Source organism: Epinephelus fuscoguttatus, linkage group LG10, assembly GCF_011397635.1.
Source record: "Epinephelus fuscoguttatus linkage group LG10, E.fuscoguttatus.final_Chr_v1".
Taxonomy (NCBI): domain Eukaryota; kingdom Metazoa; phylum Chordata; class Actinopteri; order Perciformes; family Serranidae; genus Epinephelus; species Epinephelus fuscoguttatus.
The window spans coordinates 23,882,479-23,895,401 of record NC_064761.1 but is presented as its reverse complement, the minus strand read 5'-3'; the positions used below and the strand labels follow the sequence as shown (position 1 = coordinate 23,895,401).

The 12,923-nt window shown below is 39.7% G+C and overlaps 1 protein-coding gene across 3 annotated transcripts in view; it reads left to right on the top strand.

Annotated features, from left to right (window-relative positions):
- The window catches only part of xxylt1 (xyloside xylosyltransferase 1), a 48,561-nt gene that overhangs the window by 29,201 nt on the left and 6,437 nt on the right, over window positions 1-12,923 (top strand). The gene's annotated exons all lie outside the window — the stretch shown is intronic.

The window sequence follows — 12,923 nt, the reverse complement described above, 5'->3', positions numbered from 1 at the left end:
ATTGTTTCTGACAGCACTTTTAGTGTTTTTTTTCCCCAGTTGCTTGTGTCAAGACAAGTTTAACCACCGATGCAGAAGGTGTCAGCCTTTGAGAAGTTTGGCCTATTTTGTTGAATGGGGAAAAACGTCATTTTAGTTCCTACAGTTGAGATAAACTCATGCTTCTATTGGCACACTGCAGTCTTTTTCATAACAGTGTGGAAAGTTACTGAGTAATAAGTTTTGGGAATGGGTACAGATCAGCTTCCCGTACTATCCATCCCACTTTACACCTCCTATCTTCCTGTTTGTCTTTCTCATATTGACTTCTGTTCAGAGGCATCTGATTAAGACAATGAGGATGTACACAAACAAGCTCAGTAACACCAGCTGTCATTGAGCCAAATCCAAATTTTGTACTTAATACTGGCAATGAACTCTGCGCGTGCGTGTGCCTGTGCCCGTAAACAAGGGATGTCGGCTTCAAGCTCTTTGTTCCCCAGCTGATTTTTCCCATCTCTCTTCAAGACAGTAAAATAAACAAGCTGCTTCGTTTAGACTACTTCACTGTTTTCCATCCAGCCACAGCATCAAAACAGGACGTCACTCTGTGTGTGTGTGTGTGTGTGTGTGTGTGCGTGCAATATAGTAAGACTACATGAGGCAAGTGGGATGTTTCATGTAGCAGCTGCTTACTGGAATAAACATAGAGCCAGGTGGTTTCCTCCAGGGTTTTAAAAGCTGTGTGTGAATGAAACAAGGAATTAGAACATTTGATTTCAGTTAGACATCATATCAAGACAGTTACTCAGCGTCTTTCTGTATCATTGGTATGTGTGCGTAAGTTTTTCCAATATAACCTTTCAGACCATATTAATGAAATGGTGAGAAGCATTATGTTTCCATTAAAGCCATGAGCATGTGATAAACTGTATGTGTTAAGTGAACAAGTAAATAAGTTCACATTCAGATCTTATGACTTACTTACGATCAGAGATCTCTTGACTCTATATAAAAGAGAATCTTTGTTTTAAAGGTATTAATACTATATCATAATGATATTAACATTTTTGTCTTCAAATGTTACATATGTTACATAAAGAGATGTCCTGCACTGATCCTGAGGATCAATATGTTGTTGGTATTGGCTGAAATAAACCTGATCAGAACATCTACATCTGCTGGGCAGTATTTCACTGCATATAGTATTAGTAAAAATTAAAGAGTTTTTAAGGATGAATACATTTGGGCTCACTGCCATGAGTTGGCAAAAATACCCAGATTTGCTACGCTACGAGCTAATGCGGGATTTATACTTCTGCCTTGAATCGACGCTGTAGCCTGACGTACACCTCCCCAAGTCGACACCATTTCCCTCAGTGGAAACAAAGCTTTTATTTACTTTAATTTCACAGATAAGAAGCAATAAATTGTGAAGACAATAAAGCCTCCACAAATGCAGCATTTTAAGTCGTGTGTGATTTATCCTAGCTTCATATGAGCAGAGGAAATCTCAGCTCGTTGCTAGGCTAATTCATAGAATGTAACATGCCATAGGTTTGTGCTAATGATGTTAGCATGTTGTATTTGTTTGGAAAACGTGTTTCGTATAAGACATTTGTTTTGTTGGTGAACCTTGTGAGTTGTAATGGAGCCAAATTTTGTAATATTACCTTTGTTAAATGTTGTCCCTGGTTTCGAATGTTGTGAGTTATGGTGAAGCCAGTTTGTGTACTTGTGTTTGAAATTGTCTCTATTAAGCCATGTTTAATGTGTTATTTGGGTGTGCTTTGAAACAACTAAACTTTATAGCACTTCACAGAAACCCCGCTGCTGACTAGTGAGAGTGACACAGACACACCACAGCACAAGTACAAATGCTCACAATGGCGTTGGCCAAGTGTGTAGGCTACAGTGTAGGCTCTGCATAGAGCTGACACACAATTATAAGTCCTGAGTAAGCAGGAAGCATTCAGGTAGCAGCTTCTCATTTTTAGCCGGGACTGACTGTCCACCAGTTAAAACGACAAACGTCACTGGCAGCAGATCTTATTAGCTGTTGCTGATTAACGTTAAATCTATGAGTGACTTTAAAACGGGGCAAAAAACCTGTCTGTTGTCAGGTTTATGTTCTTTCAACTGCTGATGTAGCTGGCAATGCGACTGTGTGCTGCTTCTATTGCATAGGAGTGGGAATCACTACAGGTCCCACAATGCAATACTATGATGATATTTAAGTCACAAAACAATATCATTGCGATTTTAAAAGTTTAGGAATATGCAACACCAGAGCACTGCGATATAATGCAGTTCATTATTATTACTGTTATTTATCTAGCACCATAAAGTTTTTGTTCTGTCAATCTAATTTTAGCCATTTCTATTTCAGCAAAATGTATATAGTTGACTGAAAAGCAATTGATTTTATTATTCTAGTAGGCTACCAAAAGTTTAATTTGTATTTTCAGTACTAATTTATATAACAGCAAAAAAAATCAAAGCATGCAAAATATGACAATACTAAGTTGTATCGATCTTTTCCCAAAGCCCTGCTGGTTCAATGGATGGGGCAAATGAAAATTTAGTTTCAGTGTTTGCATTTACTGAGAAATTACTATAAAGAAATATAAAGAAATATAAATCTTATAAATGTAAATCTCAAAAATTTAATTTGTGGTGATTATAAATACTGTGGTGATTTTGCACTTTTGTTTCACAACATATTGTCAGGCGTTGTCTTGGACTTGGAGTGTATTATTATGAATATTATGTAGATCTAAACAGTGCATCGCCCATTCAAGCCCATTGGGATTACAGACATGCATTAAACACATCCCACACTTTTGGAAAACAATACAAACAACAATACTGTAGAGTAACAGAATCCTTAAAAATGAATGCCTCTAATTAAACTGAAAGTCACGTGTTGCGGCGCTGTGCTGTTTATCTTAACTGAGAACAGAAAAATGTCTGAGTGCTGAACGTGACTCAGGAAGGACTCAACCAAGGTCATGTTCAATAAAAAGTTGGGAAAGCAGAGTTTACGTGTGCATGTGAGACAGTACAGCTTAGTCTGCACACTGTACATGTTGGTGACGTCTGGTTTCTGTGTGAGTAGTTTTAGAAGTGGAGCTCTAGTTTTCCTGCCAGACTCCAGCTGGCACCAGCATCTCCAAACAGATCTGTATCTCTGCTCTGCTACTGTACTGCCTCAATGAGTTCCTAACCCTGAGAATCTCCTGGTAATGCTGTTCCTGCCGGCCCAGACACACTATTTTAAAACATGCGACAACATGGCAGGAGATCGTGCCTCTTACCATGCACAGTCACAAAGTGTCACAATTGGTTCTGTCTGTGTAGAACATCATGCATGTGTATGAACGTGTGTAGGGTCATGAAGGACAACAACTTGTTCTAACAGCTAATTTTCATGTTCAGAGTCCTGAAGCACATTCATTTTTTTCTCTCTTTTTTTTTTTTAAGTTCAGTGAGTCCATAATGTTTCAAAAGTGAAAGTCAGTCTGTTAAATAATCAGGGACTCTTATTTTTGCCATAATCAAGTGGTCCTAGTGTAGACTGTGTGACTGAGAGACAAGCTAGACAAATGTGATATTTGCGTCGTGCTTTTTTGGTTGCAGTTTATGTTTCAGTTTATATTGAGAGTTGTATTTTAATCAGAACAATAATGGTGTGTCTATATTGAAAGCAAAGTGAATATTCGCTTGTAGATAGGGCTGCCCTGACTAAGAATTTTCCTAGTAGACCAATAGTCGTCATTTTGGGCCATCAGTTGACTAGTCGTGCACATGTTTATGATATTAATTTATTTATTAAATTATATATTTTGGACAGCACAACACAATGGTTTGAGTTCAAGATGTGAGAAAGACTAGTATCAGTAACATTGTTAACACTGTGCTACATTACTAAGTGGCTAATGGGCATGTAGCTACTTCCATGTTTCAGATGATACGTCATGTTTGTAGTCGACCATTGAAGATGAGTTTACATATCACCTTGGGTTCATCCACCTTCTCAAAATGATTCCACCCTTTGGATTTCCTGCCCGACATGTTATTAGCTAGTCTGTGGAATAACCGCAGGTACCAGCCCTGGAAATTAGGGGCCGTACACACGCCGTCTTTAACCACCTGGAAAACATGAGGTCCGGTGCCTGGCGCTACTCTTGGGGCTTTTTTGTGCCAGCTTTCAACAGTGTATTGGCAGGTTGCGTCTGAGGTTGCTAAGCAACCTTAACAAGCATTATATAGCCTATTTAACTGAAATCCTGAGTGCAGAGCTGATCGTCTTCCAGGCGCTGTTTATAAGTGGGTAGGCCTATCGTCTGTGGGACAGGTGTAAAGCTCTGGGTAGCCCTGCACTAAAATTATCAACTTTTCCATGTTTATCAGACTGAATATTTACAGAAGAAGTGAAAGATACCTGTTGGCTGTGAATGGTTTGTAACGTGACTCCTGTCTGACTGTTGAGCGTGGCCACTTCCTCTGTCTTTACTTTCAAACTAAATTCCCACATGGTCCAGTCACATAGGTTTGGATTTATTTTGACGAGGTGCAGCTCCTAATAGAGTTTCACGTTTGCTTTTTGCCTTTTTTTGTGTGCTAAGCGACCAACGAAATCTTGCCAACTAATGACCTTTCTGGTCGACTAATGTTTGGTCGACCATTAGGGAGCAGCCTTGTAGATTAGTGGGTTTTGTTTTTTTTTTTTGGAGTATTTAGCAACTGGTGAAGATTCACCCTTAACAGCTGTGCTCACTCTTGTGCTTGCTAAGTAACTAAGGAAGGCAGCTCACGTCTTGCAGTAAAGTACAACTGATAGCTGAAATCAAGTGATGTAAACACAGTGACTATGGGGACTCCATGCTCTGGAACAGTGAACCAAGGCAGTAAAACTACATTATTTTTCATACTGTCACGGCAGCACATTACCACTTCAATCCTTCTATTGTTCACTTTCCACAATAAAAGACCAACTTAAATTACTGCCAAAAAGCAACAACAAAAAAGCTTACACAAGTCATAAAAAACTTAGCATGTAGTTCAACAGCTTCACTCACTAATCTCCGAGCTTGAGCGAGTTTGCTCAGTCTCTGGACAGTACTGACATTGAGTGGTAGAGCTCCAACAGCAACGATAAGTTTGTCCTCCATTTCTGACTCTTGGTAACGTCAGGAGAATTTTATCTAGGTAATTGTGCCAGAGTGGACATTTGAGAAACTGATAGTTAACACCGTGGCTTGGCTTGTTAGCCCATGGCCTGTGGTCAGTGGACTAATATTTCCAATATAATATTGTAATTTTCAAGCTCGGCATTAGCAATGCATTGTGTGTAATGATGTGTGTAATCCTCTCACCTGAAGTGTTTTCCTGTGTAGAGAGGGCTCTCAGCTCCCACTCTGTTTGGGTGCTAATGGACGGAGCATTATGCAGGAGACTGCATCCTCCCACCAGCTACATTCAGAGCACATCCTGCCACCGAAAAGTTCATTAGAAAAAACACCCTGTGTCTTTTTCCTGCTGCTGCATTTGTAATGTTTTAAAAACCCGGGAGACCAGACCCACTCACGGAAGTGTCAAAGCTGAAGCCACAAGCACACTAGAGAGAGAGAGACACAAGCTTGAAACATGTCACTTTCATCATGCCTTGTGTATTGAGTCTCTGTTGGGCAATACATCCCACCTATTCCCAATAATTTTGCGATGGTCTCATGTCTTAGTGTTTTATAGTCGGATGGCTGTGAGCTACGAAGCACTCTCACAGTGACACAACTGTCTTTGTTCTGTCATAGACATAATGTTCTTAAAAAGATTGAACCATCATAATCCTCAGTGGACAGGCTTTAAAGGCGAGAATAAACTTTGTATTATAAGGTATTCACTAATGATTTAAACAGCACTGTACACTTTGTCTGAAGGACCCTCTCACATCAATGCTGGAATTTTCTTTTTTGCCAGACTACTCAGTGATGAAAAGGACCAGACATTTCATTTGTGTCCCCCAGAACCAGACTCCTCTCTGTCAGCGTGAGTGTTTTACGCAGCTTTCAGACAGCAGGCTGTTTCTTGTCCTGAACATCGAGGAGGACACATTTGGATAGGATAACAGCACAGAATGTCCCTGTCACCTGCTAATGCTCTTCATTCCTTCGCAAGTGAGACTTCACTGAAAGGTTGACAGTGAGAATTGTAGGGAGGCAGCAGACGATGGAGCTGTGAACTGGCAGAGCAGGATGAGAGGCACTTGTAGGGACACTGATCTAAGCTAAGAGGTTATATGTCTAGTTTAACTGAGTCTGGTTTGAATGTACTGGTACAAAGGAACAGAAAAAACTGAGGTCATTATTACAGAAGACATAGCTGCATTTTGTACTTGTCCTTCAAGTCTCAGAACAAAACTCAGAGGCTGAAGTGAGATGGAGTACATCATTATATTTCACTCAAGGGCTGTGGAAAAAAGTGCCTTATATAAACACTTATTTCCGGTACAGTATGTCAGTGTTAAAGTGGCTCTTATCGGCCAGTATTAATTTGAAATAGTTTGATTGGTGGTCTCTATAAAGGCTGATAAGAAGAGCAGATCAGGTGACACAAAACATACTAGAACCTTTCTGTACATTTCTCTACGCACCACTAAAATGCAGATGAAATAGTGTATAGTGTTGTGTGAATATGAGCTGTATGATAAATATTAGGGTTCACATAGACTCTATGGTTGATTTGCTTGATACTGCTTCCAGCAATGGGTGATAGACCCAAAAATCCTGATAAAAACACCCTAGAAAAGAAAGAAAGTAACCTGTTAATAATCAGGTGTATTACAAGCCTTGCTGCAGTATTGTTTGTAATGTGTAAATACTTATATTCTGTAGGTTTGGATACTGAAATGCACCAGGGCCTATTGGACAGAATTGCTATGCAGATTTCAGTGATGTCTTGCTTGCCACCTGCTGAGTAAAGTGAAGAGGGTTACCCCAAACTCTGCAAGCAAAGTTAGCCTCACTTAATGTGAATCGTTAAGGTGGACCATCTGTTTTGATAGTAGTAACAATCTCAGCTGCTCGTTAACAGATGAAGAAATGTCTGGCTGCTTAATTCTCTTCTGAAATGTGGAAACAATTATTGATCCCAACTCTAAAATTAATTTTGCATCTATTAGGACTTTTTACTGTTATTTGATGTTAAATTATTGAAGCAGGGTTAGGCTATGTTTATTATGTGAACTTGTTAGTGTTTTGTATTCACTCATATTTATATATCTGAGCACACTTAAAATTGTTAAGAGTTAATATATTGTTCAGTTTCACGTTCAGATTTGCTTTTGCAATAAAGTGACGTTCTATGTAGTTGACCTTCATTTTCGCTTGAGTACTAGTATTGGAAAAAAATCAAATAATACCCAACACTAATATTCTTTGTTAGCAGAAATTTGTAACATCAACTGACAAAAGCCAGTTCTGTCACCATAAAACCTGCAGGGGTGTAAATCAGCAGTTTCATCACAATACGATATTTTATCGGGGCTTTGGAGAATGATATGATATTTGCTGATATTACAAAGTCTGCCACGATACAGTTTCAATTTGATGCAATTCAGGGGCCTGCGATCGATATTCGTAGACTTGCACCGATTACAGTTTTTTGGGCTGATACTGATTTCCGATTTGTTTGGACGGCCGATTCCAATTTTGGCCGATTCCGATTTCTATCTTTCCTTTATTAGAACATTTTAACCCAGATAAAACCAGCTTTTCAATAATCATCTCAAACAAACAAACAAAAACAGTGACACAGGTTAAGAAACATTTTCCTTTTTGCTCAAATATAACTTCAGGTACAGTATTAAAATAAATTAGTAAAAGAGGCATACATAAATAAAAACATCGATAAATAAAATAATAATTCTTGGTGTATAGCATTTGTGAGTAATTTCTTGAATAGACAAAAAAGTAAAAGTATCTCGTGTGGAAAATTCACACAGGTCTTTAGGACACGCCCGCCAGTAAGCGTGCGGACACGCACTTCATCAGTTTCAAGCGGCACAGTGCAGCAGTGAGAGCTCCGCAGTTCAGTTAAATAAGGACAATTAACAACTTTCTCCTTCTCTCTTTTGATGTGTGTGCGTGAATGATTAAGGTGAGAAGCCGCCCATGTTTCACTTCCTCACATCGCCCAAGCCATGAGTTGCACATGTGCGTGTGTGTGCGCTGCTGATGTTACACAATGTCAATTATGCGGTGCGGCGGAAATTTGACCGCCGTTTTAAATCGGCATATTTTAGACTGACCGGCCGGTCACAGGTCACAGCCAATTACGTGAAAACCGGACCGATTCCGAGCACTGCCGATTAATCGGTGCAAGTCTAGATATGAGATGACATTATCTGCCCATTTAACACAATCTGTTATAGAAGAAGCTGCCACCCCTGTCTTTGTTGTTTTGGACATAAAAAATAACAACTCTTCAATAACAGGTGCAGTAAAGTTTAGTTTAAACTGAATCTGCTAACACACGTAAAACAGCACGTGGGATACGTTAACCTTCCTCTCAGACAGTCCTTTCTGAAAGAAATCTTCTTATTTCAACCCCAAACCATGATCTTTTTCATAAAACTTCAGGACTATCTGACTTAAAGACATGATTATTCAGCAAAAGTATCAAAGTCAGCTCACTAATAACTGTCAAGGTTCAAAAACAAAACACCAGTTTATTGCTAGTCACCCATTATAAGCTTAAGCATGTTCATTGCACAAATTAGTTAGTTAGCATAAATTAGTTACTCATAGCTTAACAAATTACATGTAACGTTATCAATCTTCTAATTTTTGCATCTCCCGACAGAACAGCTTGGTTGAATTTAAGCCTGCATGCACATTTTTTCAGGCAAACATTGTTGAAACAAATCTGCTAATGTCCCTGTAGTGAGATGTTAGCGGAGTGAGACGCCCAGCTAGGCAGGCACGTCTTGTTTTATCTGTTAACAGCACTGTTAACGTATGGCATGTGCTTTGCCTGTTGACCCGTATTTTCTTCATAATCGAAAATATTTCCAGGGTAAATAATATTATCCTCATTGTCTTTCCATCTGCCTGCCCTTGTTTGACGGTGACATAGACTTTCAAAGTAAAAGCAAATCCTGAAGACAACAATGGATCAATGTTTTCACTTTGCATCGATGACACTGCATCATTAATCACTGAACCGATATATCGATCCAGCTCGATGGATCGCTACACCCCTACACACCTGTTAAATATGCCTCTGTTATGCTGCTTTACTGTCCGTCATGTCTCATATAACCAGTGTGCTGTCAGTCTCATAATATGGCCATCATGGCACTTGGAGCAAACGCAGTATTTTCCACTTTCATCTGTCTTAACATCCTAATGGGTAAACAAAAATGTACACAGCTGTTCCTTTACTGACTTGTTCACCCTGAATGTGTCTCAGGGCACGTAGACCCAGTGTATGTCTTCATAATGATAAATGCTCCACAGAGGCCAAAAGTCCCCAGCCACAAAACCAACAGACTGTATAAAACTGTGCGGACAAGCTACAGCTGCTGAATATAGGTCAGTAATAATATCAAAGCGTGACTCAGAGAATCTGCCGCTCCCACTAGATTTGATCAGGCTGCACGGAGAGATGGAACGAAAGAGAGAAAAAGGTATCCTCTACAAAATGAATCATAAATATTCTACACTATTTTCCCACACATTTTCATTATCTGCACCCAGAGAGCAGGCAGAGCTCAGCTGATTTTATTAACGTGACTCAAAGGGTGGTTTGTATATATATATATATATATATATATATATTTTTTTTTTTCTAAAAATTGACTGCCCTGCAACAGCTTGGTCTGTCCTTTATTCCCATGTGCTTTAAGCCAACACACTTCTCCATTAATATTTAATCTACAGTAGGTTTCCTCAGGCTTGGCAAGTACTAAGAATAATCTCAATTCTGTAGAGAGCGTGTGCGTGTTTAAACACATGCAATAAAGACCACATTCCCATTCATCCTCGTGTTCAGTAGGAATACAACATCATTGCACCGGCTGTCTCTATATGGGAAAGAGCATTTTGTACTTTCTTGAAGAAAACAATTTGTAATAGTACACCCACAGCAGAGAAACAAGTAGACTCTATAGACTAAACCACAGCAACATGAAAGTGCTGCTGTATGAAATTGATAGCTGTGGACAGGACCCTGTGTTTTTTCCTGCTTTTCTTATATGTCCCATATGGGTTTTATCCATTCCTCCTGAAAGATAATGTAAATAATTCGCACATACGCATACTTCAAGGGTTGAATTGAATAGGTTAAAAAAAAAAAAGCACAGAGCTTTAAAGGGGGGTATTTTCCTGTTTGTATGCAGGACTGACCCACCCTAAAAGCCCATTTATGCTCCCTCTATGTATGAAAATAAAAGTGCTCATTCAAACCTTGTCACCTTCACTGCCCACATACTTCCATGCGTCCTTTATGTTGGTTTAGATACATCTACTAGATGGCACAGTCAACAGTTTCTGACAACAAAAAACATGATGACGTTGGAGGATATCGTAACAATGCACCTTCGAATGGAGGCAGCACTGTAGATGGCCATGAAGTACATCACTAAATCTATAAGGGCAATCCTTTTCACTATATTACGAATTCGCTCTGTTCCACTAATTATAAAATGTAGGGGTGGGGGAAATAATTCTAATTCTTAGATGCACTGCGATAGGGATGTAAACAATTCTGCATCAATTCACAAATGTCAACAATCATTTTTCTAAATGTTAGTTAATGATGTGATGTTGACTGAGCAAAGGAGGTGGGACCCAACCACACAGACAGTGCAGCACCTTGACTACAGCGTGGAGATGCTGAAGTTAACTTGCTTTAATTTAATGTTTAAAGTATTACATTGCGGGGTGAGCGTGAAGTACATTGTGAATACTTTCTATGCCTTCACCTTGAGACTAACATCAACAGAGCGGAGCAGCAATCAACAGTAACATCAACAATCAAGACCGGCTGACCCACACACCGCTGCATAAAGTAACTTAAATCACCGCTGTGGTGAGGAAAATGACTCTGTGCTTAGTCCTTTTAACCTCAAAAACCCTGCACCCAGCCTACTCAGTGTCTTAGCTTTCTCTGGGGCCAATGGTGTAGCAGAGGAGCTGCTCTCCACGGCTGGAGAGACTACCTAAAAAACAACACAGTGGAGCACTGTGCCTCCCCCTCATTTTGTTATTCTCATACAGGCAGGGGAAATTAGGGTGCTTTCAAATTAATTAATTCTTCAATAGTATGTGAATAGCATACTGTGTCTGGTTAAATATTGTAGTATGCAAACACTATGCTGGCATAAATATCCCACAATGGGTTAGTATGACCAATCGCAGATGGATACAATCTGACTGGCACATCCTGGTTTAAGAGCTTAGGTATAGGAGCATTTTGGCTTCTTTAAAGTTGAGTGGTAACGGGACCTGGACAAGACACACTCTGTACGCAAGTAAATGTATCTGTTCATGTAGTTATGGGTAGAGATGTCCCGATCCAGCTTTTTCACTTCCGATCCGATACTGATACTACAGCCTTGAGTTTTGGCCGATACGGATACCGATCCGATCCAAGCGCGTATTATACATATTCACTTTTTTGTTGTCAGTCATGTTAGAAAAGGTTTGATCAAGCAATATTACTCTAAAAAGAACAACTACTTAATCGGGTTAGTTAGAATGATCCACAACAGTTGGTATGAGAAACTGACCCATTTATTGTTAACAGGGTTAAATAAACAAACTTTAAACTTGAACATTAACATTAAATAAAAAATATAGCTGGTTTGCTTTGGCTGCTTTGGCCCCTTAATAAATAGAAAATAATCAACACAAGAAATCTTTAAAATGTCTAACATTGAAATTAAAATAGCAGCAAGACTTCACACACTTGTGCTTTGGCCCCCTAATAAATAAAAAAAAAGATTAACACCACAAGACATTGTTGACATTTAACAAGTGTCAGTGCCAGCCTGGTGCACAGGCACACAATATTGTACAACTGTTTAAAAAAGCAATAGTCCATCCATGACTCCAGTTTCACTAATTGTGCTCAAAACAATGCCATCAGTGCTCTGCAGTAAGAGTGCAGGCCAAATAAAAATATCACTCTCAAAAAACCAGAGCAGAAAACAAATAGTCAGTTAACTAAGTTGACCGCTACTCTTCCTACCCTTCCCTCCATGTGTGTCTGCCGTCTGCTTGCTGGCCTAGTGGGTTGATAGTAAGAGCTGGAGCGGATCACTGGAATGGACTGCTTGAATTGTGGAGCGCTGGGCTGGCCGGAAAACCTGGATCGGACTCTGTGAAAAACTGGATCGGAGTTCTTGGATCGGCATTTTCCCATGCAGTCCGATCCGATGCACGTTTTTTGCTAATATCGGCGGCCGATAGCGATCCAAATATCGGATCCCTAGGTATGGGTCAGTACAAATACAGTATGCTGTGTTTTAAAAGTAGCAGGTAGTCACACAGTGAGAAGAATACATCATTTATAGAAATTATTTTTTGATGCTTTGATAATCGTTTTATGATCAAACCATGGCTTAATCGAATCGTGAGGTGCCTGGACATTCCCATCCCTATTAAAAGGTCTTTGTCATATCTTACAGTCGTGCCTTGTTTGAATTTCACTATGCTGCCCGCAGGATTTCATTGGTACAGTGCTGAACATAACACATTTGGTGACATAGGCAAGTCCCCCATCGGGTGACTGCTCCAGCATCTGTATCTGTAGCTTTCAGAAAATGTGCCCAAATACGGGCCACAAATGCAGAGCATGGACGGAAGGCCGTGTCTTCTCACAACGTCATTTCTGACAAATGGAGCTTCTCCCCTATAGCTCAGAGTACTTTGAGAATCTGG